Below are 27,915 nucleotides of genomic sequence, written 5' to 3'. Positions count from 1 at the left end.
ATTTTGGCTGAGATTTTCACAAGTGATATAATGACAGGGATTGAAAATTACTTTAAGAACCATATCATGGATGTTGACTGTCTAGCTTTTCTATTGCTTCATTATAAGCCATAACAAAACATAAGGATGTAAAACAACAAAAAAAGTTCTTATCTCTCACTAGTCTGTGAGATAATTTGACTCAACTTTGCAGTTTTTCTGATCCATGTGATATTGGCTGGGCCAAGGTCAAATGGCTGTGGAATGCCAAGCCATCAGGACAATCCCAGATTGGCCTGGAACAGTCAAGATTGTTCACTACCATGGTTGGCTGCTGGCTGAGAGCTCACAGGGGGCCTGCAATAAGAGCAAGTTTGTTCTCTGTGTGTGACTTGGCCTTCTCACACTGCAGCTTCAAGATTCAAGAGGAAGAAAGGAGAAGCAGTCAGTCATCTTAAAGCCTGGGTTTCTAGAATGTCACTTCTGCCATATTCCATCGGTCAAAGTCAGTCAAAAAAGCTAGCCCTGATTTAAGGGGAAGGTAAGTAAGTTCTACCTCTTGATGTGAGGTGTGGCATAAGCCTAGGGATCAGAGTAATTGTTGGATGCTGCCGTTGGACTGTGTCAGCTACCACATTACTTAATATATGTTTATCCTTAAGTTGACAGTTTAATAGCCTGGGTCTGTTTCATTGCATAGCATAGGCCCATATTTTCTAAAATTGTCCCATTATTTTTGTTTTTATTTGAAAATCTGAAATTAAAATAACTCCTTTATTGATTTTTAAAGATAGCTGTTTGAACCATACAAAGTCAGTTAATAAATCCTGTAATGTTAGAATGGGCAAACCAAGTGTCTATATAATAATATGGCATGTACTATCTATGGCAGTATAGAAAATACAGTCTTTTTCATGGTGTTGGAAGCTACAGGACTGGAGTTATGAAAAGCTGCAAGTAGAGAGTTGGCTTTAACTCAGGGTAAACATTGTTAAGTTGCTTGATTTCTTGGAAACTTTGTTTCCTCGTTTATTGAAGAGAAATCCTAACATACTAGTGAACATTTCTTATCTAACAATGTAGCCACTACTTTATAACTATCCTCATCTAATAGCACCCAAATTTTGTTAGGGTAACTACTCATTCCCCAAACAGCCTAGTGTGGGCCTTTCGTGATTTAACTAATTTTTGCATTTCACCCTTCTGGCCAAAATGATGGAGTCAGGAGTAAACTTGTAACTCAAACCAATCCAAAGGGAATAAATTTAAGAACACTTGGAAGACTGAGACAAAGAAAACATTTCTTTCTCTGGACATAAACAAAGATCATGTAGCACTAGGAGTTGTTACCAGTGCTATTCCATACTGAAGGAGAACTGTCTTACCATGATGATGATGATACGGAGTTCAAAGAAGAGGAAATGAAAAACTCCATCCTTAGTGATGCTGTTGTGCTACTGGACCTACCTTTTGAAACTGAAGCTACCTCTACTTTTGGACATTTCACATTTGAGAGTCAATAGGAACCTTATTGTTCTGAATCTCCCTGGATTGGAATTTCTGATACTAGCAAAATTAAAAGTCTTAAAAATGTATGTATTTTTCATAAGGTTGTTTTGAGGATGAAATTTAATAATTTTCACAAAACATTTAGCACAGTGGCATATAAACAAAGAATCTTTTTTTTTTTTTTTCTTTTACTCGGTATGTTGAAATATGACAATATTTCTAGTCCATCAAACTATTTTAATGTTTTCTCAAGAACGAGATTAAAATTTTTTTATTTAGTTATTGAACAAAAGAAAAAATCCTGAGAGTTTGACTCCATTTGACTTTAATTTAAATACATAAGGTAGAGCTGTCTGCAGTTACAAGCTTACCTACCAGAAGAATATGATATAAATAAAAAACACAATAAAAATGTAATTACAGAAGCTGGTTAATTTTTTTGAAAGGAGTTTATGTTGGATAAGAAAGAGCTGATTTCTGCTATTTTTTTATGATTACAGTATTCTATTTATATTCTCAGCACTGAATTAATTTCCTTGTCTAATGCTCACCTTGCTGAGGATCCTTATAAAATAGTTTAATGACTTGAGTACATAAATCATCTGTGAACACAAATACTCTGCAGGGAGCTTTTTTAAGATTTTAGAGTGGTAGATAAGTCACTCAAAAGGCTTCATGCCCCATTTTTTTTAATATATCAAAGTGAAAAAATAACAGTTGCCCTTTTCATAGACCTGACAGTGGTGAAATCTTAAAAAAACACCGAAAGTAAAATAAAGCATTGCATAGAGAGCTATGTCATGTATTATAAAAAAAGTCTGCCAAGCATAGGTTTAGCATTAGTGTTCACTTTTGTGATTTTTTTTAAAATTTTATTTATTTATTTATGGCTGTGTTGGGTCTTCGTTTCTGTGCGAGGGCTTTCTCTAGTTGCGGCAAGTGGGGGCCACTCTTCATCGCGGTGCGCGGGCCTCTCACTATCGCAGCCTCTCTTGTTGCGGAGCACAGGCTCCAGACGCGCAGGCTCAGTAGTTGTGGCTCACGGGCCTAGTTGCTCCGCGGCATGTGGAATCTTCCCAGACCAGGGCTCGAACCCGTGTCCCCTGCATTGGCAGGAAGATTCTCAACCACTGCGCCACCAGGGAAGCCCCTCACTTAGGTGATTTTTAACCATAAGCTAGCCTCATTCCTGAATTGTTAATGAACTTTATCCCTATAGGCAAATATCCCTATTATGAATGAGAATTTCCTGAAGGCTGTACTATAATATAGTTGGGCTGAAATTTGAGAATTCACAGCTACTTGTTAAAAACCAGACTAAAAACTAATTCATTCACAACTTTCATTAACTGTAGATATTCCCATACGTTGTTCTGAATTCTAATTTTTAAATATTTTATATATGTTTATTCTGAAGAAATATAGAAGAAAAAGTTCTTAAAATGCCCAGGCTTTCTTAGTTTTCTCTGCTTTGATCACCAGAATCAGAACCAATATAGGTGAACATCAATTTAAAAATAAATAAGTAAAAGTGTTGTAGTTCTGTAATGTGCGTGAGTCATAATTAAATACTTAAATTTATTAGAGGTTCTCACACATGTAACAAATTCATTCATTCAGGTGGCAGATACTTGTCAATCACAAGGAGAGTTACTAGGTATTGAATAAACACTCCTCAGTTTACTAGTTTGTAAAACTTCATTTTCATATATTGAATTTGCTTAAAGTGAATCCCATCTATATTCTCATTCAGCAGGAGCATCACAAACTTCCACCTGCATAGACACACCAAACTTTTTAATCTAAATTAGAATCATTGAAAGGAACATAAAGACTCATCTATTATGTAATTGGTAGTATAGTCATAATTTTCAGTTTCTTTAAAACCATATATCTCTTGTAGCCTGCACATCTAACTCATTGTTTGTTGGAGAACTGAGGAAAGCATATTTGTATAGGTTGCTTTATTCTCACCATTCATCATAGAGATAAAATTAGGAAACATCAAAATCCCATCAATACAGAAAGGAATCACAGGTCAAGATCATGAAAAGGAAATCGATTCAAGAACCATGATTCTGATCTGAGATCTATAACAATGATCTAGCGTTTGTGGAATACAATTTCTCTAAGCCTTGTGTTTTACTTTTGTTAAATGAAAGATAACAGTAACTTTTAGGCCCTCAAGGTAAATACATAAAGAATTATTAAGCCAAAGATGAACTAACCAACAGACTAACTATTCAGGTATAAATCAGAAGGTAACATACCAAAAAGCTATTTGCAAGTTCTATATTCACACTTTAACTCTCTAGGAGAGCTTCTGGGTCTTAACTACGTAAAACATTCTGCCTCTTTGATGATCTAGCTAGGTTTCCTGCTTCTTTTCACTCTACAATAGCACAACCGATTCTTAGGACTTTCCACTGACCACCACCACCATCATGTTATTGTGGTCCCAGTATTTAAATCAGTCTTTGTCTACTGCGTGATTCGTTTCTTCATCATACACTTTGATCAATCCATATCATGAGCCCTGGCCATCTAAGAACATAATTATTTTGTTATAACTATTACAGTTTAATTTTGATGGCTAGTGAGAAGACCAAGAGAAAGAGAAATACTTTTCACTAGATATGTAATATTTCATTTTTGATTTCTCATCTCCATATAAATATCTGAAAATCATTATTTTGTCATAAATGACTCCATAGAGATTAATCCAGTGCCTTCAAAATTTTCTTTCCATAATATGGGAACTTTAAAATGGCTTTTACTGGTACCTGTGGCCTGTTAAGAAGAAAATATGTAATTATTAAGGATTCTTTTCTCATGTTCAGATGAGGTGGAAGGAATAGAAAAGGAATAAAAGCTTACTTACATAAAATGAATTTTCTACTTGAAAAATAATAAATATCAATGAGCTGTATCATAATTATTAAAATAACCAAATCTAATTCTAAAGTTTTCTGAACATAATGGAAATCATCTTAACCTTTTTCCCTACTGATAACCTTGCTTTAAAAAAATTACATCAATTTTGAAATAATCCCAAAATATGTCGAATAATTAACAGAACTGTAATCACTGTTGTAAACCTCCTGAGAACAGTCACTGTAATAAAATTGGCATATTAAATATACAGAAAAAAAATCTGGTGCAACTAAACACTATTAGTGATAAACCAACTAATTTCACATGCAAAGAATATCAAACAGCTGTGGACTTTGACTAGTATCAAACTTCCCATTAATCTGATCCTTTGATAAAAGCAGATATACCAGCATATACCTTATTTTGCTCAAATATTCGAATCTTACAGTCTCGCTGTTTTATAGTGGATTTTTGTTGGCTACTTAGAGTGGAAATAGACTCTCAAAATTTGATGAGGCAATAGTACAGAAGGTAGCTTCCAAGATTCTTAAGTGTATTTTCCAATGCTCAATCCTGATAGAAAAATTTGGAAATCCCTCATTTGTCCCGATGTTATTATGTAGATAATCTCTTCTAAGTGACTTCAATATTGTGGTCAGTGTGTCTCCACGGCCTTGCAATTTTTAAGTAATTTGGTGACTAATGGTTATGCCCTTAGCTCTCTCATAAGCTCATTTTTAGAAAAATTCTAAAATTGAGAGAAATAAATTTCATAATGTCTCACCCATGTGTTTTCTATTAACCATGGAACTTTTATCCAAATAAAGGACAGGAAATGGGCATAGTCACTATGTTAGAGGAAGGATACTGCCTCTTTATTATGCATCTTAAATCCTATGATTCAAAAATGGTCTTTTTTACTGTGTAATGAACTACTTTTGATTCCAGTGATGTTTTCTCTGAGGAAGCTTCTGCTTTTGCAGTAACAATGACTAGGACCATGATATTGAGTAGGCAGAATGCACATTATTTATTTGGCCTGAGGAAGGTACCACCCAAGATTACTCCCCTGTATATGCCTGAAATATAACCATCAACTGTACATTGCTTTGTATTTCAAGGATCAACTTTTTGAATTTCTTGCTCTTATGTTCTTTTTCACTGTACTTTTTCTTTGCCTTTCCTTTTATGTTTCTTAATTTTCATAGCCTTAGTGTTAATCTCTTTAAAAGTCCATGAACGTATATTGGGACTACACATTGGGAATTGCACAGACATCTTTAAATTACATCCTTAATATTACTGGTAGCTGCCTTTGGATTTTCAACATGCAACCTGGTCAGCAGGAGTAAACTTGGGACTCTAGCTGAGGGACTCAACCCAAGTAATAGCAGCAATGACAGCAAACCTTAACTGAGCAATTAATATGCACCAGACACCTTGGTAAACATTATAACAAGAGTTGCCTGACAGTTATTAACTCTACAGGAAATGAAGGCTTAATAGGCTTAGCTATCCTGTTCAACACATAGCTGGTAAGTGGTAGGTCCAAATCTTTCTGAGGCCAACTACTACCCTAAATTACTGACCAGCATGACTGAGCCAGTGTGCCCCATGCTTGAAGCAACCACTCCAGCTTTTACAAGTGAGTCTTCATTGTAATTGAGGCTTGCATATGGGATTCCAGTAGAATGACTCATAAATAGGATAACCTCCTTGAAATTAATTCTGAGTATATCTTGAAATCGAGTATCTCCTCTGTGTTCTCTCTTTTTTTTTTTTATAAACCCTGGTGCCTACTTACTTCAATAAATGGGATCTTTCTTTAAGACAAACTAACAGTTTTTACTGGGATTCTAAATAAATGTGTTGACTATTTAGCCTGTTTTATATACCTATGTACTGTGATATCCTTTATACTTGCATAGAAGCTTATTTTCTTTTTACTTTTTGCTACTATTTATTAAATATAAGTGATAACGTTGCTGATGATGATTATGTTGTATAGGTCTGATTCTTTTCTAGATTTTTTAAATTAACCTAATTATTTTTTTTAACATCAGATCATGCTGGGGAAATGTCATCTATCTTTTTATGAGAAACTGAGTTACAAAATTATAGTGCCCAGAGTAGTTTTGGCAGAAATTTCATAATGTATAGTTGTGCTGAGGACTGAGTCACAAGAAATTGTCACCACTTACCACAAATTAAACATTATCTAACCCATATATGCTTTTTTTGTATCTCAATATATTTTTAATCTGGCCAACTTCTAAATGTAAATACAGACTCCTTGTTTTCTTTTTAAATTATTTTAAATTAAAGAAAAAAAATCAATTTCATTAGACTATAATGAATGTTTACAGTTATTTCCTTGTTTGGTTTACAGCATCAAACAAATGTATCATAATGCAGATAATAGGAAATCCCATCAAAATTGATACTATTCATTTACATAAATTGGTATACTGACAAAATTAAGTTAAAGTGTTTTTTTATCTTTATATCTCCTTGAGTCTTAATTCACTTATAGTTTCTACTTTTTATCACTTTTTAAAAAATTTTTTACGTCTTTCCTAGTCTTACTCTTTTTAGCTGCTGAACTGGAAGGGTAATTTTTGAACTGCTACTTTTCTATTTCTTCTTTCAGCTTGGCTCTTGTTTCCTTCTCTCTGCACCATAACATCACTACCTGTCACCCTCATCTCACTAAACATGGCATTCCTTTTTGTGAAACTTTGGTCAGATCTCTTTCTTGTGATCCTTAGCTCGAGTAGAGAAATTTCTCCAAATACACCATGATTAAAATTAAAAAAAAGAGTTCTCAGATAACAAAAGAGACATATGACAGCCAATGAGCTTAAGAAATTAATGTAATAGAATTAAAGATGAGAATAGGAAATGTATAGGAAGCCAGGAAAGAGCTGAAAAGGTATTTGGTGAAAATTCATATTACTGCCTGTAAGAGTTAGGGAAAAAATCAAAATGGAAAATATGTACCATACCTGCTCAACATTTTTTAAGCCTCTCAATGAATTCAAAAGTGAGAATCTTTAAAGCATTTGCTCCTGAAATTTTCAAAAATATAAAAAACTATCACTATATTTCTTGGGAACTCCCCAACAATGAAGCATATTTACTGCTATAATAACAAAATGACGGTTTGTGCCAACCTAGGTTTTATGGCCCATTTTTCAAGTATACACAATCAAAAGTTGAAATCCAGTAAGATTTAAGAAGATAGCTTTTCAAATAGTTTCAGGAGCTGCTGAAAAGCAGACTACTTGAAATTGGCTTTAAAAATAAATAAATAAATAAACAGGCAAACAAACAAACAAACTCCAAACACCACATGAGGGTTGTAGAAGGGTATAGATGTTCAAGAGCAGAGGAAATTAAATTACAGCCAAGCTAAAGCCTATGCAAGATCTGTCATTTGATGGCTACTCATTTTATCTGTACTCTCAAATGTATGAAACAGAATAGGTAAAAAATAAAATGACTCGGAAAATAGAAGTCTCCTGTTTTGGTTCCTTAAGAGTGTACTTTGGGCATTCAAGTTAATACAAGAAAAAGAGGTAAAGAAAACAGGCTATAACCTAATTAGTAATAATATATGTTGCTCATTTATCCTGTTTTACAATATAGCATGTATAAATTAAACCACTTAGGTTTTCTTTTTTCCCCTCCTAAAAAATTTGTACATGAAAAAAGAGCAAATCTAGGGTCCGATTCTTTTTCTGTTTCTTTAAAAATACAATCTATTTCCATATACTTTGTATGAGATAAAAGATTAAAAATTGAGATTTATATCATATATGCCTCATTTTCAAGTAACTTATCTATTCTTTTTGTTTTTTTCCTTTGCAGGAACAAAACTGTTGGGTTTAGTTATTTTCAATGTGGCAACAGAAAGATGACTGAAAACTAGAATATCATAAGGTGAAGTTTATCTCTCCTCCCCCTAAATCTGGACTGACCTATGACTGCTTTGACCAATAGAGTGCGGCAGAAATAATGCCACACCAGTTTGGGGCTTAGCATTTGAAAGACTTGTAGCTTCTGCTTTGGTCCTATGGAGCCATCAGCCAACATAAAAGCATGACTTTCCTGCTGGAGAGACCACATGGAGAGGCCTGAGATTACATGGTGAGGATGAAGGGGCCAGCTGAACCCTGCCTTCTAGCTGTCACCTCCAAGATGCCACACATGTAAGTAAAACCATCTTGGACACTCCAGACCTGCCCTAAGTCACCCTAGTTAATCTCAGGTGAGCAAATAAATCGCCCAACAAAGTGTTACCTGCATTCCCTGACATACTCAACTGGGAGATACAAGAAATCATCTTGGTCAGGCCACTGAATTTTTTTTATTTTTATTTTTGGTTGCGTTGGGTCTTCATTGCTGCGTGCGGGCTTTCTCTAGTTGCAGCGAGCAGGGGCTACTCTTTGTTGTGGTGCGCGGGCTTCTCATTGTGGTGGCTTCTCTTGTTGCGGAGCACAGGTTCTAGGCACGTGGGCTCAGTAGTTGTGGCTTGTGGGCTCTAGAGCTCAGGCTCAGTAGTTGTGCCGCATGGGCTTAGTTGCTCCACAGCAGGTGGGATCTTCCTGGACCAGGGCTTGAACCCATGTACCCTACATTGGCAGGCAGATTCTTAACCACCACACCACCAGGGAAGTCCCAGGCCACTGAATTTTGAATTAGTCTGTTGTGCAGCCATATATCACCAGAACACTGGGCATACAGACTGACTTTAAGCAGAGGAGAAAGCCATATCTGTAAAATTAAAATTAGTTCAGAGTTCAGAAAGAAAAACCTACTTCATTGCCCCATCTCAAAATTGGAATGAAAACAATATGGTTATCTCTTCACCTGTTTAATCCAGCTGGAAGTTCTTTTAACTCTGAAGTAAGATGGATTGGCTCCTGTCAGAGATAAGGATAATTTGTCAAGTTTTACAATTAATGTATGCAAAAATTTAGAACACCTCAATATATTATTGTTTCTAAGTTGTAAATTTGATTTAGAAAAAAATGAGTAATAGTACACCTTATAGATTTTGCAATAGTGAATATCAAAATGTATGTCCGTATCTAATGAATTATATTAACAAATATTTATTGACCTCCCACTACACACAAGCCCTATTCTAGGCAATGGAGATCATATTTTTCTAAATATAACCAATACCACTGTGGTAGCTAAATGCCTCGTATGTGTCCAAAACAGTAACAGTGACCAACTACCGACCACATGTCATTATATTTCAGTGACTTTAGTAATATCATTTAACTGTCTTCTCATTTTAAACATTTTTTACAATTATTATGTATTATTTATATATATACAAGAAAACAAATACATCTGTGTACTTTTTAGAAAGTCAACTGAGGAAAAAGCACGTAAGTAAATAGTAGAAATGTATGTGACGATTTTGTTTTAAACCAGAATAAATTGTAGTGGGAATTGCTCAAATGATCCCAATAGTAGAAGATGGTTTGGAAAGAAAAGGTTAAAAAGGGGATATTACCCATACTTTTTTCATCCTAGACCAACCCCAGAAATGCAGGAAAACATTTTTATCTATAGCCAGTGTATTCTTATCAGCTTGGGAAGGGTGGTTTGCTTGAAGAGTGTCAAATTTTCATTTAATAGACTTGCATGAAGTAATGTCTCAGTGCAAAAATTCACATTAGTGATATTAATGTCCATGCTTTATGTGGAGGAACAATACTGGTGTAACCTGGTCACGCATGCACATCAGGAGACTCCCCTTTTATAATAATAACTTCCTCCCACTGCAGTATGATCAGGCTCCGTGACCTGGAGGTAATAAGTAAGTCAACAAACCAAACAACAGATAAATAAATCCCCTGTCAATAACGTTCTTTCAAACCATCCAGTCCCCTGGGACTGATATTTTTAATTAAGGAAAATAAATTGTACTGTGTTGAATCACTAATGATGTAGTGAATCAAATAATATTTAAATGATTTGTTTTGCAATATTTGTGTACTAATTATATTATTCAATACTGTATGATCCGGCAAGATAAAGGAAATAGAAATAAGATTTATTTTATTATGTGGTGGGTTTTGCTGTATTAAATCATGAACAATTATTCACGTATTTGAATCAAAACAGGAAAATGAGAATCATCATGACACATAAAAATTATATTTGTTTAAGTCACAGTTGTAGATTTAGGGTGCCATTTTGCAATGAGCCCACCAAACTCATAACTTTGGGTCATTATGGTGAATACTTTTCATTCTCTCAGTGAACACACTGATTAAATTAGGATGATGAGTTCCGCCTGACTTAACACATTAACAGATGAATAAACAAACAGAAGAGACAAAACTAAACAGAGGAACAGTAAAACCACACACAATACAATATCTATTGGCTCCTGTAACTAAAATGTGTAGAGATTTGGGTAAGATTTAATGCATAAACCCAACATTGTCTTAAAGGAATCTTTTTCTATCCATGTTTTCACTGACTCTTACACTATGACCGCAACTCCATATGATGACCTGTTATATAGGGTAAATATTTAGGAAGATAGACTCTAGAACCAATGGCCTATACTTTAATCACTGTGTAGCCTTGGTTTCCTTATCTCTGCCTTAGTGTCCTCATCTGGGCCCTAGTATCCTTATCTGAAAGAGAAGACAACAAAAATACCTACCCCGTATTACTGTGAAAATTAAATTAACTAATAATAAATGTAAAGCTCCCAGTTCAGTGTCTGATGTAGTGGATTGGCCAAAAGTTTCGTTCGGTTTTTTCCGTAAGATGGCTCTAGTAGCACTTAGTTGTCTTTAACTTCATTCAAAACAATTTTGTTAGATTTCTCAATTTCAAATTGGAGAATATGATGCAGCATTCTATGTTGCAATTGGTGCAAAAAATTGACAAAAAGAAATCTTTTATATGAAGATAGTAAGAACATGAACAAGACTGCAATAGATAGTGTATGTGAAAAGTAATAGAAAATAAAGTTGAAGGAATATTTGGCTTTGCAGTCAAGAGAGGGAAATTGGACTTGATCCCAAGTGGAAAGCCATAATAAGTCCTTGAGTCTTTTTCTGACATGATGAAACCAATGTTTCACAAGAATTAGCCTGACTGAAGTACACGGAGACTGCTGAAGGTAAGGGAACTAGTTAGCGGATTGTATAGTAATTTAAGAGTGAGGTGATATAGAGCAGTAGACTAAAGTAGTAACAGTGGAGCAAGCAGGAAACAAGGACAAGCCTTAGTGAAAAATTTAATTTAGAATATGAAGGAAAATGTCTAGACCAATATTTTACCTTAGTAATCAAAAATCATGGTAGTATTGATGCAAAAGTGGGGAAGGAGAAAAGTTAACATTGCTGTGTTTGTTATGTCTTGAAAGTAGGAATTTTAAAGTAGAGAAATTCCAACACCAGTTGAATATATAAGGGTGAAGTTCATGTGAGAGGTCAAATCTGGAGCATCTCAAAAGAGTCATCTATTTCTTCACACATTTCAAAGCTAAATTGAAGATTCCAAGGAAAGCTCATTTAAAATGTATCCTCTTGTTAGGTCTCCTTTTATTGAATCCTTTGAATCATCTGGTAAAAAAGAAACAAAATGTCTTCTCACAGAATGATTCCAATGATTAGATTCAAACTTATAACTTACACATAACTGTGTTGCATTATTATTATTAAATTTGGTTTATTATAATAATCAGTGGTAAATAAGAGTTTGCACTCTGTCTCCAAAATGTGTCTTTTTAGAGTTTTTCTTAATCTTCAAAGAAGCCAAGCGCATGGTCTAAACTGTGGAATCAGCAAGTTTGCTTTGACTAAAATAGGAGAGAAATTAAGTCATAATCCATTTAATATCTTCTGTTGTCAGTAGGAAGCAAGAACTTCTTACTGTATGCTGAATGCAAAACAGATGTTGTTCAGTAGGTTTGACTGTGGACTCTTTCAATTTTTTACTTTTAAGACAACATTTAAAGGTGCCAGATTGCTCTAATCACAAGTGTCAACCATTCATTAGCTTAATGGAAAAAGGTAACAGATTATGTATATAATAGTCACCAAGGGAGAAGATACACATTTACAACCCACAACACTTATGTAGATAGATTGTAGACATAATAATCTTCCACAGGAGGGGGAGAGACAAACAATTACTCTAATGGAAAGCAAAGAACGTGATTAACATTAAATGCCACCCAAAGACAGATATTTGTGATGGGAATGACATGCAGGATAGCTGTGTAACTTGGCCTTGAGTTTTGGGCAATAGAGGTAGGGAAGATAATAAATGTATTGAGATGCTGCAGTCTGAAGAAACCATTGTAGATTTGCCTTTTACTTTTTGAAGGAATCACACTGTTTTTTTTTCCTGGTGTGAATTTATAAAATGGCTTCCAAAGATAACACACCTTAATTCCCTGTAAATATGGTGAGATATCACTCTCATGATGATGTTAGGTTATATGTCACAGTTGATCTTAGGATAGGGAGATGATCTTGCTGGGCCTTATCTAATTATATGAGCCCTTAAAAACAAGGAAATGTATTTGTCTGATGGCAGAAGTCAGAGAGATTTAGAACAAGGGAAGGGCTGGATGTATTGTGGGATTTAGGATAAAATGGATGACGTGAGAAGAAATGTGGCAGTACTAAGGAACTGAGAGAGGCCCCTGGGGCTGAAAGCCAGCAAATTAAGGAGAACCTTGGTCCTATTACTGCAGAGAACTGAAGTCTGTGGAGAAAAGGAATGAGATTGGAAGAGGACCCCAATTTCCAATAAGAATACAATTGGCTGACACTTGGATTTCAGCTTTCTGAGACACTGAGCATACAACCCAGCCACGCTCTCCTGGACTTCTGACGTATAGAACTGTGACTTAGAAAAAGTAACATCAGAGAACAAGTCCATGATTTTATTAGCGCTGGAAAACCAACAATTTTGCTATATAGTAAACATCTACAATATGGATTTAAAAAATAATTTCAGATATGTAATATGGATAGCCATGAATGAGCAAAACATAGATATGCTGTCATCCAAAACTGATTTAAAGTGGAGATGGTTGGGAAAAGTGTAATAATACATCCATATTCATTTTGAATGATGGGTGTTAAATTGAGAAACTGAGAATTTCAAGAAAATGTCTTTGGTTTATACTGTTGGGCTTATTAATCTATAATGAAATGCAATATGTGGCCAAACATAAATTTTGAGTTTTCCTTTTCTTTGAATTACGATGATATTATTTATTAAATATCTGATTTATTTGTACTTACAAATGAGAGAAAGGATTGCACTTTTGATCTATAGTTGTCTCATGTAGCATTTCTTAATGAGGAAATAAGTATGTAAGAAATTTCCTCTTCATTTTACTCTCCATTTTGATTGTGAAAATGATTACACGAGATAATAAATACTCATTTCCATTTAAGGGACTGCAATTTCAGATGTACTGTGGCAGGTAGCAATATGGAGCTTTGTGAAGTCGTAGATGAAGAAGGAAAGAAAATAAACCACTCTTTTTAAATAGAACACTACCATCCATGTATATGCAATCAGACTAATGTGGAATTTCTAGGTTTGAGTAACTATTGTGGTATTCCCTCATGCTCTTTTCTTTTGTTGGACACATTGTGTTTCCTGTATTTTTTTTCATTTCTCTCCTATGATTATTGCCAGAATTTCTAGGAAAATATGTCCATTGCTACTGAATTTGTGGTAGGAACTCATAATAATTCCTTATTTCTTACTTCATTTTTTATTTTTCCCATTTTTTTCTGCCATTATTATAAAGCTTTGTGATTCTGTTGAGTGTGAATTTTTTTCTATATGATTACATTGGGGAGCATAAAAATATTAACATTACCTTTGTTTTTTCTGTTACAGTTGTTCATTTTGATGGCTCTAATATTAAGTGATCACCGTTTTAAATCATAATTCAAGAGTAATAGATGTGACTTGATCTCTAGTTGACTGTACAAATGAACCATGAAAGTGATTCAGTGTGACTGCCAGATGGCCAAATTAGAGAACACTTTGAATTGCTACATAGTTGATGCCTCTGAACGGAGCTGATAAGCTGTTCTACACTCACTCCCTCTCTCCACCATCTCTAGTCTTTTCAATGGACTCCAGTTTGGCTTCCTCCCAAAATAATACATGTAAGCAATTCTCAGTAAGGTCAGAAATCTATGTTTCTAAATCCAACATGCTTTTTTGAACTTATATTATGGGATCTTTCAATATCTGATACTATTGACCATACCTTCCTCCTTAAATCACACATTCCTCTGAACAACTTGAGTTCTTCCTACTCCCCACATCGCTTCTTATCTGTATTTCTTTGTGTTCCTATCGTCTTCTTCCCAGCCATTCAATGCTGAAATCCCCAAAGTTTCTTCATAGACCTAATTTCTTATTCTATATTCTTCCTGTAGGTGATTTCAACTACCGGTGATATGCAGGTCACTCCCTATTTTGCATGTCAAATCCAGACTCTCCTCTCAGCTCCCAGTGGATGTACACAACTGCCAGTTTCTAATCTCCTCTTGGATATGTGGTGGCCGCTCAAACTTAATATGCCCAAAGCCAAACTCAGAGACTTCCTGCAGGTGTTAGTTATCTACCTCTGTGTAACAAATTACCTCACAACTTGGAGGCTGAATACAAATCAAACATTTACTTTCTCTCACAGTTTCTCTAAGTCAGGAATTTGGGAGTGGCTTGACTAGGTTATTTTGGCTTGGTATTCAGTCAGATGTTGCCCATGGCTGCAGGCATTTAAGGCCTGAGGAAAGGTGGAGGATGAGCTTCTAAAGTACGTTATTCACAAGTCTGGCCAGTCAGTACTGTCAGTTATCAGAAGGCCTCCCTTACTCTCCACACAGGCTTCTCCTGAGGGCTGCTGAAGTGTATTCACAGTATGACGGATGGTCTCCCCAAGAGACCAAGGTGCTGCAATATCACCTCCACAGTATTCTCTCAGATACTTAAGTCAGTCATGATTCAGAATGAGAGGGGGGTAATACCAGATAGTAAGGATTGTTGGGGGCCATCTTGGAACCTACAAGACATAAGCCCTTTTATTTTTTTCTAGATTTTTAATGATAACAAATAGGCAAGCCAAAGATCTAGGAGTCATTCTTGACACCTCTCTCACCTTAATTCAAATATATTTTGAATCCACTGTTTTATCAAATCTACTGCTACCACCTTAACCATAGTGGGTCCAATTGCATATATTTTCATCTTCTTATAATCAGTTATTTGCACTGCAGTTCTGGGATTATTTGCACTGCAGTTCAAGTAAACTTTTTAAAACACAAATTAATTTGTGTCATAATTTTGCTTAAAATATTTCCCTGGTTTCCTGTTGATCTTAGCTAAAGACCCTAACATGACTTTAATATTACTTTCAAAATCCTATGTGGTTTGGCATCTACTTACTTCTACAGCTATGGCTCATATGGTATTTCCCTTTCTGTCTGTTATTAGACATACACAAAATTATTCAGTTTCTTTGTCATGCCATTCTTCTGCACATGGGGATTTAGCTATCCTTCTAACTGGATAACTTTTTCCTTCTATCTTTTCTTAGTTAACTAATATCATATTATTTTTTTATATCCTACTTCCTCAAAGAAAAATTCCCAACCTCTCTGACTAGTTTAAATCTTTCTATAATATGCTGCGATTTTATCGTGTACCTCACATTCATACTTCTTATTGGACTATAATGCTACTTTCATTTTTATGGTTTTCTGTTAAGTACTTTACCTGTTTAGCTACATTAGTGTTCACTGTCTTAAGGCTTACCTGTCTTTGTAAACCTCTACTGAAGCAAAAGCCAAAAGGGAGATGAGAATATTGTGAGTTCTTTTTTTCAGTTTGATAAAGCTGAATTTCAATACACTAACAAATACTGAGTAGAAGCCCTGGCTGGTACTATGATGAATACAAAAAAATGAGTTAAGATGTCCACTTGGTTACAAAAGGGTTAACATAAAAATGGAAGAATCAGGCTTAGGTAAATATGTCAAGGTACAGGAAGATTGTATTATGAGTGAGAGAAACTAGAATATCTCCCCTGTATTCTAGTCATAAAATTCTAGAAGCTCATGGTAGTTAATTCAACTTTCTTTGTCTTTGGCTATATTTGTACAATACCATGTTAATATTTTTGGATTATTTAGACATTTGGTAACAACTATTAAAAAATGAACATTACAGCCTGCCAACCCACAGACAAAATCAATCATCATAGCTATATTAATATTTGATCTGGTGAACTAATTAATCAATTAACTCAAGGTAGCAAAATAATCTTATGAAGACACTGAACTCAAACACTTAAGCACCTGATATATGTAAAACATTAGGTCATGTGTTGAGCTGCATAAAAGACCGTATGATATGTTCATTCAAGTTGCTTAAAGTTTATTTAGAAATATAAATTGAACATAGCTAACTGTAATATAAGTTAAATTGTGGAAAGTGTCCTAATATGACGTAGGGTGTCTTTAAGTCCAGGAACATTTTCTAGGAAGTTTGGGATTGTCAGGCTCTTCACTTGCCTTCTCCCATCTTATCAATTCAACAATTCTGCCATTTCCATTATACAAACACAAACCAGAAAAAAAAAAATTTGTCTCAGTTAATCAAGTGTTCACTTTTATTAAAACGTCACAGAAACTGTTGTGACAAGAAAGTCACAGAGTGATATCTGACCCTGTAATCCTTAGCCCCAAATTTCTAGAGACAAGTTAAACACTCTGCTGGAAGCCTGCAGTTGCGTGAATTTTCACAGGCAACCTCTTGACCCATCTCCCCAGGCCAAAAACATCTCCAGCCTCCCAGAGTACCTTCTTGCACTCAGTGACTATCATGAAACTTATACTTACTTCCTCCTTTATCCCACATAGAAGAAATTGCTAGAATATTATAGAAATAAAATTTATTCACATCTTTTAAACTATGGTAGATTTTTAAGTTTCTGACTGTTGTCATTATATTTATACTTATACTTTATATTTATGTTTGTATGGTGAGTGCTAGCTGCCTTGTGAAATGTGATTAAGAGGGTTCTTTGCCAAACATAAGTTTAATCACAAAAACGAACAAAACATAGTGGAAGAAAAAAGGGGGGGCCACAAGAGGAATTGAGGGGCAAGGTGAAGTGACTAATGTGATTTCAAGTGGATTCAGAAAAGCTACCTGAAAGAGATGGTATGGGAGTATTAAGAATGGGTTATTCTACAGAACACAGACATACATGGAAGAAGGTGTTCCAGGCACCCAGGCTATCATGAACAGAGCACCGAGTTAAGAAAGTGCCAGGAACATTTGGAAAACAGTATTAGCCTCAACTTGGTGACACTAGAGTATTCTATATATGGCACTGTAAAATCAGAGACAGTTCTGTAAATGTAAGTTATTGCTGTATCATGCCATGTGTAAAGAAATGGATTTTTTCTGAAGGCACGTTTTATTATGAGTACGTAGCCTTGGAACCTGTATACCTCTGAATACAAATAGTATCAAAAATTTTGTAAGCAAATCTGTTGGTTAGCATTCATCTTTTAGAAATTTAACAATATAAAATTAGATATTCTTACTTGATTTAAAAAAACATGTTTGTAGAACTCAAGCTAACCCTTACAAGAAATCAATTTGTTGTTATATTTAGACTAAATATACTCTGGTTTCTACCTTGTTGTTAAGAGCAGAATAGAAGGAGGCACTAGATTGAAGAATGCTTGTTTAAAGTCTGTCAACATCTCTTCTTCAATTTGTTGATCCCTCCTCAGCATAAACTAAGAGCCCCATTTGTCTTCTCAGAACTCTCAGAACTTCTTAGAACTGTTTAATCACGTATTATATAATTCTAGTGGGTTATAACAGTTAATGCTAAAATTAGTCTTTTGTGGTATCCAAAATGTTATTTCTCTAAGTAAAAGGTAACTTGTTTTATCTTGGTTGTGTCAAAGTAAGGCAGAGCTGAACACTAAAGTGGTAGAAACAGATTTTATTCAGGAAGTACTAAAATAGAGGAAATGACTCCCCGGTAAAGAAGCGGGCTCAATTCTGAACACAAGGAAAAGTGTGAATTTATAGTCAAGGAGCAGGGTGGAGGGGTCAGTGGATGAAAAATTACTAGGAGGAAACATCAGGGGTAGAGGGGGTTCTAGCTAAAGGGACTTTACAGGATTCTCGCTGAAGACAGGCCAAGGTGAATGGTGGGGATGAGATTTGATCAGATATTGAGGGAGATCAGATATCCAGGGTGGAATTTCTTGCTAAAGGGACTTAGTGAGATTCTTGCTACCATTGAGTAATGCAAAGAGGAACACAGAATTCCAAACATTGAAGCCTCCAGGAGAATAGGATTCAGAGGAGACTGACAAAGCTTGGTCAGGGAGGTAATCTCGTCATTTGAAAGATACACATCTAAGTCAAATGCAGAATACTAAGGAAAGATTGACAGTACTTTGCTAAAATCTCAAGAAAACCACAAATGCCACTGTGAGCATTCAATGATATCAAATGTTATACATTCATCCTTGGTTTATCTTTAGATATTTTTATGGAAAGTTTTTTCCTGCCTTTTTGAAAGTTTCTATGAGTCTTAAGTAATTAAAAGCTGATTAATCATATTTGTAGTACCTCATTTGGTTGATTTTTTTTTTCTCTGCTGAAATGAATTCTACCTTTAACTAATGGATGATGGTGTTGATAACAGAGGACATTTTAATCACTGTGCTCTGATGATAGATGGTCATTCCATTTAATCAAATGTTATTTGACAGAGTATTGTCTTTGGGGTTTGCTCAGGTAGTGATTCAGAGATGGGCAGCATGTGGTGGGGTAGAGGAAACACTGTAAGTTTCTTTAATAATATGGTTAGGCCATGACGTGAAAAACAAGACTGAATCTTAGAAAATTTCCAAGCCCACATTTACTATTACTAAAGTGAACTATGATTTTTTTAAAAACCCTATGAGAAATACTTAAACATTAAATGCTGAATAGCTTTCAAACCATATTTATATTTTTTTCTTTATTGAAATTCAACCATATGCTAGGAGAATGGTCAGCATCTTATGAACTCATCTCTTTTGTCATCTAAATAGTTTCTATATGTTTTAAAATATGTATTTATTATATATTAAATTCTTGCTGTATAAATCTTTGTCTTGAAAACTAAAGATTTTATATCATACACGGTATACAATTTGCTGAATAGCTCTTTCTTCAAATTTAAGAGTGCTTTAAAATATTTTTTTCATATCTAAAGAGAGAGGTACTACCATGTTTAAAATAACTGTGTGGCTTGTTTTACATAGTAGAGTAAAACCACAGTTCAGAACTTCCAAAATTGAAAAAATAAATGAGCAAAAAGCACCAACAGTACTAAATCAGTAGCTAACAGAAGAAAGAGTGATGTCATACAAAAGATAAATAATCTTTAAAGTTTGGCTTGATGCATCCAAGTGAAATACGTAGGAGCAGAGCCTAAGCTTATATCTTCTTACAGAAATCTCCAGGGACCCATGCTAAACCAGCATAGCAAAATCTCTGGCCATAAAGGAAAAGGATTTGTCACTGTACAAGTTATTCCTTGAGACAACAGTGCTGTGTAAATAGGCACCTCAAAACTCAAACATAGAACAGATAGTCATTTATTCTGATAATGCTTCTGCAGTTCAGTGATTTAAGGGTGTGGCTGTGTGGCTCATCTGGTGCTGGAACACTCACGTATCAGGCATTCAGTCGGCTTTAGTCTGGACAAGAGGGAATGAAGACAATGGTGCCTGTGATTCTTGCTTTCCAGCATGTTAGCCCAGGCATGTTCTCATGGTAATGACAGATGGAATAAGCCCAATCACCCAAAGCTCATGCGTGGAGCAGGATTTGAGAGCCTGGGGGAAAAATGACAAAGCTATTACTTGAGTTACGGTTACCAGTATTGCACTGGTCACTAAGTCAGACTGAGAGAGTACAATCACGTTGCATGGCAATAAGAGATGCCTAGGGAGTGGTGAAGTATTGACAGTATAGCTATTAACGCGGTTAGTTAACTGAATCCTCTACCAAGTGTCCAGAAACTTGTTAGAACATGCTTAGCAGAATCACAATGAAGACATAGTGGAAGGCTTGACTTTCTCACTCCCCATTTTCCCTGCCCTGTTCTGTGAGGTACAGAGAAACTAGTAGACTTTAACATCTGGCACCTCACGTTGTAATGCCCTGAGGAAGATACATACATCTTAGATAAAGTGTGAACATAGTAAAGAAAAATCCACTGAACATTATATCAGTGAAAAGAGAAGAACTAGATATGACTGTGTTCGTTCAGTGTGATCATGAATTAACAGCATGAATTGAAAGCCTAGGTTGCAGGGGAAAGGGAGGAATGGCATTCTTTAGAATTAAAAAAAGGAAACTAAGAAAATATTTGGAAAAGAAATGTTAAGAATACACAGTTGAGAATATAAAGCAATAAAATGAAGACCATCTTTATTTGTATTATTTTCAGTATGGGGCTATAATGAATAAAGCTGCTATGACTTAAACACAAGTTTTATACAGCCATATGTTTTCAATTCTTTGGATAAATGCTTAGGAGTGGGATCTTTGGATCATATGTTAAATGTACGTTTCCCTTTGTAAACAAAAACTGTCAATTGTATTTAAAATTGTCTGTGTCATTTTGTATTCCAACTAGCAATATATGAGAATGAGAGTCCTAATTGCTATATATTTTTACCAACACTTGGTATTGTCAATCTTTTTTACTTTTAGCATTCTAATGAGTATAGATTTAATATGAATTTTACTAAAGATTAAGGACGTTGAACATATTTCATGTGCTTGTTTGCCATCTTAATATATTCTTTAGTAGCATATACATAAATATTTTTCCTGTATCTTAAAATTGGGCTCTTCATCTTATAGAGAGTTGTAGGATCTTTTTATATATTCTGGATACAACTCTTTAACAAACACATGATATGTCGTGAATGATCTCTTCTAGTCTGGGTTTTTTTTCTCTTTCATTTTCAAAATAGTGTCTTTCAAATGGGAAAAAAAAATGTATTTAATCTTTAGGAAGTCTAACTTAGTGGGATTTTTTGTTTGTTTCCTGTATCTGTGTATAACAAAGCTTCACCCATCAGAAGTCACCAATATTTTCTAGACAATTGATACTTGCAGCCCTTACATTTAGGTCTATTATCCATCTCATATGCATATTTGTTGTATATGTTGTAAGGTTCATTTTTCCCATTAAACTATCCAATTATTCAACACCATTTTTTGAAAAGACTATTTTTCCCCCATTGAATTCCTTGACATCCTTGTCAAAAGTCATTTTGTACTGTATATAATCACTGCACTCTAGATGGTAAATTTGTTTATTTAATCAGGGTACAGATTAGCACTTCTGAAAGTACTTTATATGTATACTGAGACTGAACAGAAAAGTAAAAAAATTACAGATAACGGGAGCCATATTTCTCAATGTCTCAGAAAAAATTACAAATAAGTAAGTAGAGAGGCTAAACTTAACCCTATTGTGCTGATTAGATTAGGGGGTTATCAGTATAAATGCATGCTTATTTTTATTAATACACATGCAGATATAGAAATAATTACAGATACATACATATATTTTCTAGCTCTGTCCACTGAGAGAGCCTAGAGGTAGTGACATCTCAGTAGCAATTAGCATATATAGCATTCATCTATTACTTTCGAAATACCGTTTTACAATAAAAGGAACCTTGGCTCCCTGGAGGAATGGCTAATTCTAGGGCTGGAGCAGAGAAAATATAATATGATCTTGGGGCACCTCACAGTGCAAAAAATAAGGCAGTGCTAAACAAAAGAAAGAAAACGTATAAAGACATGTTAAAAGAAAATAAAAGTTCCCAGTGGCTGAAGATGGAACAATTTGAGCAATAAAATGGACAACAGTAGTATTGGTTATAACCAAAGAAAAAATTAATACCGTGAATCCATATTGATAAAGATAAAATATTAAAGAAGAGGCATGGAAAAAATATTTCTTAGAGAAAAATTCCAAGTAATATGAATGATACATGTAAAAATCAAAATTATGAGAGGAACAGAACATAGTAATAATTGCTATAGGCAAGTTTCACAGAAAAAAATCTAAAATTAGTGGGTGAAATTGTAAAGAGAAATGGAATATTTGCATGCCCTCACATTATCTCCTCCAGAATTTACTAACTACTATGGTGCTTTTTACATATGATTTGAAATTATTTGATACTCCTCTTTCCCATGAGTGTGGTCTGGACCTACAGGCTTGCTTCTAACAAATAGAATAAGGGAAGGAAAAAATAGTAACTTTTTTGGAAAATACAACTTTGACCAAGTGATTATTTCTAGTATTACCAGTACTAAATCATGTTGACACATATCCTCGATATAATGCTATGAGTGTTATTCTTCATCTCTGCATTATACTTCCTAAAATTCATAAATCTATTCTAACCATGAGAAAACATCAGAGAAATCCAAATGGAGGGATATCCTACAAAATAACTGACCAGTAGTATTTGAAATTCTCAAGGTTATAAAAAAAAGCAAGGAGAGACTGAGAAACTATTACAGATTAGAGGGGATAATGGGGGCATGGGGACTAAATTCAATGTGATATTGTGAATTGTGTCATTAGAAAGTTAAAAGGACATTGGTGGAAAATCTGTTGAAATCTGTTTGAAGTCTGCAGTTTAGTTGACACTATTGTACCAATGTTAATTTGTTATTTTTGATAAATGCCCCATGGCTATGTAAAATATGAATTTAGGGGAATTTGGGTGAAGAGTATATGAGAACTCTCTTTAACAATAGATAAGTTTGGTAGATTGGACACATCAAAGGTGATTCTTGAACTGAAAGTACCAAACTGAAATTCAGAAGTAAAACATACAGAATATTTTTCAAAGAGTGTAAGAGACATGTGGGGTGCAATAGAAGTTTTTTAAATGATTGAATTTTTAATTCCAGAAAGAAAGTAGAGAGAGAATGGGACTGATGTAATATTTGATGTGATACTTTTGAGAGGTTTTCCAAAAATGGTAAAAAACATCATTCTGTAGAGTCAAGAAACACTGTGAATATCAAGCAGAATAAATACAATGGAAACCATACCCAGAAACTCCAGAGCCAGTGTGCTTAAAACTAAAAGTAAAGAGAAAAAATTTCAAAACATTCTGGAGTTGAGTGGGAGGAAGCAAAATAACATAAAAGCACAGCAATAAGGCTCAACAGAAATGGTAAAAAGCAGAAAAAAGGAATGATAGGTGAAGAGAAAGAGCAAGAGAAGAAATTGCCAACCTGGAATTCTATACCCAGTGAATATGTTCTTCAAAACTGAGGGCAACACTATTTTTTTTTTTTTTTTTTTTTAGACAAGATAAAACAGACCTTTTGGCACTGGCATGCCTCCATTACATTAAATCCAAAAGGAGGTTTTTCAGCCGTGTGTGTGCTGGAAGAAAAAAAATGATAAAGGATAATTATATGAATTAACATAAATAAATGTTGACTATAGCAAGCAAAGTTAGTAATGTGTCATAATGTTTAAAATGTATCTAGATTGAAAATACATGATAACAGTAGTGTAAAAGGTAGCACCAAGGTTTCAAATTGAGAAAGAGTGCTGTTTCATGGGTATGAAGTTTAATTATACAAGATGAACAATTCTAGAGATCTGTTATACAACATAATACCTATAGTTAACAAATATGGTATTGTATACTTAAAATTTTGTTAAGAGGGTAGATCTCATGTTAAGCATTCTTACTAGAAAAAAAAAACAAGAAAACTTTTGGAGGTGATGAATAGATTTATTACCTTGATTGTGGTGATAGTAGCATGGGTATATACATATGTCCAAATTCATCAAATTGTGTGCATTATATGTGCAGTTTTTTGGTATATCAATTATACCTCAATAAATGATTCTAGCAGGAGTTGCATTTAGAGTGCTGTAAAATTCATGTTTTAATCTCCAAGATAAAAACTAAGAAAACTATTATCTAAGAACGTAATAAGAAAGATTAAATAATAAAAACAATGGATCAATTTTTTAATGGCCAAATGTTTAAACAAAATTTTTTAATTGGTCTAATAGAAAACAAACAGAAGGATGTTGATATAAACACACCATATCAGTAGTTACAACAGATGCAAGTGAACCACATACTACAAGTTAAAGAATAAAATTCTCAGCCTGTAAAAAATGCAAAACCCAAATACATGCTTCTTATAAAAGGTATACTAAATATAAGAAAACATAAATTGTAAAAGACTGGAAACTGATACGAAGTACAATGGCACTCCCAGAAAAATTGGCATTTCTATACTAATTTCATCCAAAATTGAGTTTAAGGCAAGATGCATTGTTAAAGTCAAAGATGATATTTTAGAACCACAAAAGAGCCATTTCATTCTGTATAACACTTTTAAATATGTGTGCACCCAATAATACAGAGTAAAAATAGAGATGAAAATATGAAAAATAAATTAAAGAAAAATAAATTCACTATCATAGTGAAATAATTGAAGGCACCTCTCTTAAAAAAGGAAAGAACAACCTCACCATAACCTGAAAGTATACTGAAAACTGGAGCCACAAAGTTAACATGATTGATCTAAATGAAATATATCGAATTCTGAAACCAGAAACATAACCGCCATTCTTTTCTAGTGCAAATTAAAAAATGTACCAAAATTAACAATATGCTAGTTCATAAAGTAAACTTCAAAATTTTCAAAAGACTGAAATTATTCAGAGAAACTCTGACCACTGTGAAATTAAGCTAAAAATCAGTTCAATTTTACAACTAGAAAAATCCCCGTATATTTTGAAATTAAGCAAAACTCTTTTAAATAAGCTATAGGTGACAAAAAGCACAAAGGAAGCATGGAAAATGGGAAATATAGTTAACTTAGTAATGAAGATATGACATAAAGAAACTTGACGGATGACCATAACATAGTAATTAGATTAAAATGTGTAGCTTACAATGGATAGGTCATAAAAGAAAAAGACCTGATTATCAATTATCTAGGTATCCACCAAAAGAAGTTAGAAAAAGAAGATCAAGTGAAATTCTCAACAAAATTAATAATGTGCAGAAATTACTGAAATGTAATAATGGATAAGAAATAAAGTGAGTTAAGCCAAAAGTTGGTTCTCTGTAATATTAATTGAAGTTACAAAACTACCGTAAGAAAGATAAAGAGAAATATGTTAGAAAACCTCAATTGTCAATAGAAAGAATGAAAAATGGATATTGCCACCAGTGATACAGACATTTAAAAATAGAGGATATTCACAAGTATTTGACAATTAAACAAAATGGACAACTTTTTAGAAAAACAATACCAAAACTAATGCATTAAAAAAATAGAAAATCTGAGCATTACCAAATCTAGTTTAAATAATTAAATCCACTAGTTAAAACATTCACACAGAGGAAATTTCAGGGTTTTGCCAGGAAATTCAACCAAACATCTATGAAAATAATAATTATGTTTTACACAAGCTCTCCAGGAGAATAGAAAGAGAGCAGATTTAAGTGTGAGGGTAAAACAAAGAAGCTTTTAGAAGAAATTCTAAGAGAATATCTTCATGACATTTGGTTTGGGTAAGCAGGAATGTCAAAAACAGTACACACAAAACTGGTAAAATAGGATGCTGTAAAAATTATGAGATTGCTTATTCATTTTTACAAAATACAATCCAATTATCAAATTTTTGATAGTTGGCATGAACAAAATGCTGTGGAAGTATTGGGAAAGAGTTGATAAATTCCACCTGGGATTATTTGAGAGAGCCAGGAAAGACCACAGAGAACAGTTCACATTTGAACGAGACTTTAAAGATGAGCAAATATTCAGAAGATGGGAAGTAAGAGAAGGGATATTCCAGGAGGATAGAATAACATGAGCAAAGGCACAGAGAGTGAAAATGCATTCACATTTAGAGAACATATTTAGCAAATAGATTAAATTGGTTAAATGTAAAATAGATTGGGTGTATGTCTTCCAGCCAGGTTTTCATGAAACAAATTGAATCATATTATTTTTCTGTGTTGTTATAGATCCAAACAAGTTAAAGTAAACTTTAACTTCAATAAGCTGAAATGAAGTGAGAGAGTGGTATTGACATACATACACTACCAAATGTAAAATAGCTAGGTAGTGGGAAGCAGCCACATAGCACAGGGAGATCAGCTCGGTGCTTTGTGACCACCTAGAGGAGTGGGATAGGGAGGGTGGGAGGGAGACGCAAGAAGGAGGAGATATGGGGACATATGTATATGTATAGCTGATTCACTTTGTTATAAAGCAGAAACTAACACACCATTGTAAAGCAATTATACTCTGATAAAGATGTTAAAAAAAAAAGTCAAAGGAAACAAAAAAAAAAAGAAAAAAAATTAAGTAATGCTGTATTTCCCTCACAACTATTTCTAATACAGATTGAATTATTTTATGTAGATTAAATGACAGAAAAGAGCTGCCTTCATCCTAGTCACCAATACTCATTACCAAAAAAAAGCAGTAGATGATTAAAGTAAAAGAACTAAATGTTGCCTTTTAAGATGTTCTGAGCAATCCAGAGAGAACATCTAATTCACACCTTTTCATAAGACTTTTTATAGTAAAATTCCACTTGGTTCTGTCTGTTATAAACATCTCATCTTCTTTCTTCCTTTTAAATCCATAAACGAGTTATAAGAACTGATTCATTATAAAAATTATATACTCACTATTTGTTCTTAATAGATGTGTATTTGTGAGTCTCCTGTTTTTCTATTTTCTTAATTATAAACTCTTTAGAAATAGAAAAATAGATAAATAAAATACATAGGAGAAAGCACTGTATCAAAATTATTTTTAGACAATCAGGGAAATTTTAATAATGACTGGATGTTAGGTAGTATTGTAAAAAGTTGTAATTTTTAAAATGTGATCATTTCACAGGTATATTAGCAGATTCCTTTATTTTATTTTTCACAAAATTATTTAAAAATATTCCCTGAAGTATTTATGGGTGAAATGACATGATGTCTGGGATTTGCCTTAGAATTCTCCTATAAAAAAATAAAAGGGAGAGAAAGCAGTAATGATGAAATATTTTGCTACAGATTTGATGGTTAAAATCATATGGGGGTTGTGGTATTTTCATTTTGGCATATATTTGAAATTTTAAATTATGACATATTAAACCTAAAACCTATCATGAAACAAATGAATAAGGAAAATAAATATTTTACTAAATATGCTAAGCATTCTATTGCTGCATGAGTAATTGTTATTTAGAGTATTCTTAATAATACATTTTTTAGTTCATGACTAGTTATTATAAAATATTATAAAAATCTACTGACCCTCCTAGAGTTTATTTCTTAGAAAATAGAATAATCTTTATGATCTGATATTTTTTAATGAAATATGGCTGCTTCCTTTGAGACAGATCAAGGCATGTAT

This window comes from Balaenoptera ricei, chromosome 8, assembly GCF_028023285.1.
Source record: "Balaenoptera ricei isolate mBalRic1 chromosome 8, mBalRic1.hap2, whole genome shotgun sequence".
NCBI lineage: Eukaryota > Metazoa > Chordata > Mammalia > Artiodactyla > Balaenopteridae > Balaenoptera > Balaenoptera ricei.
This window is presented reverse-complemented; position numbering follows the sequence as displayed.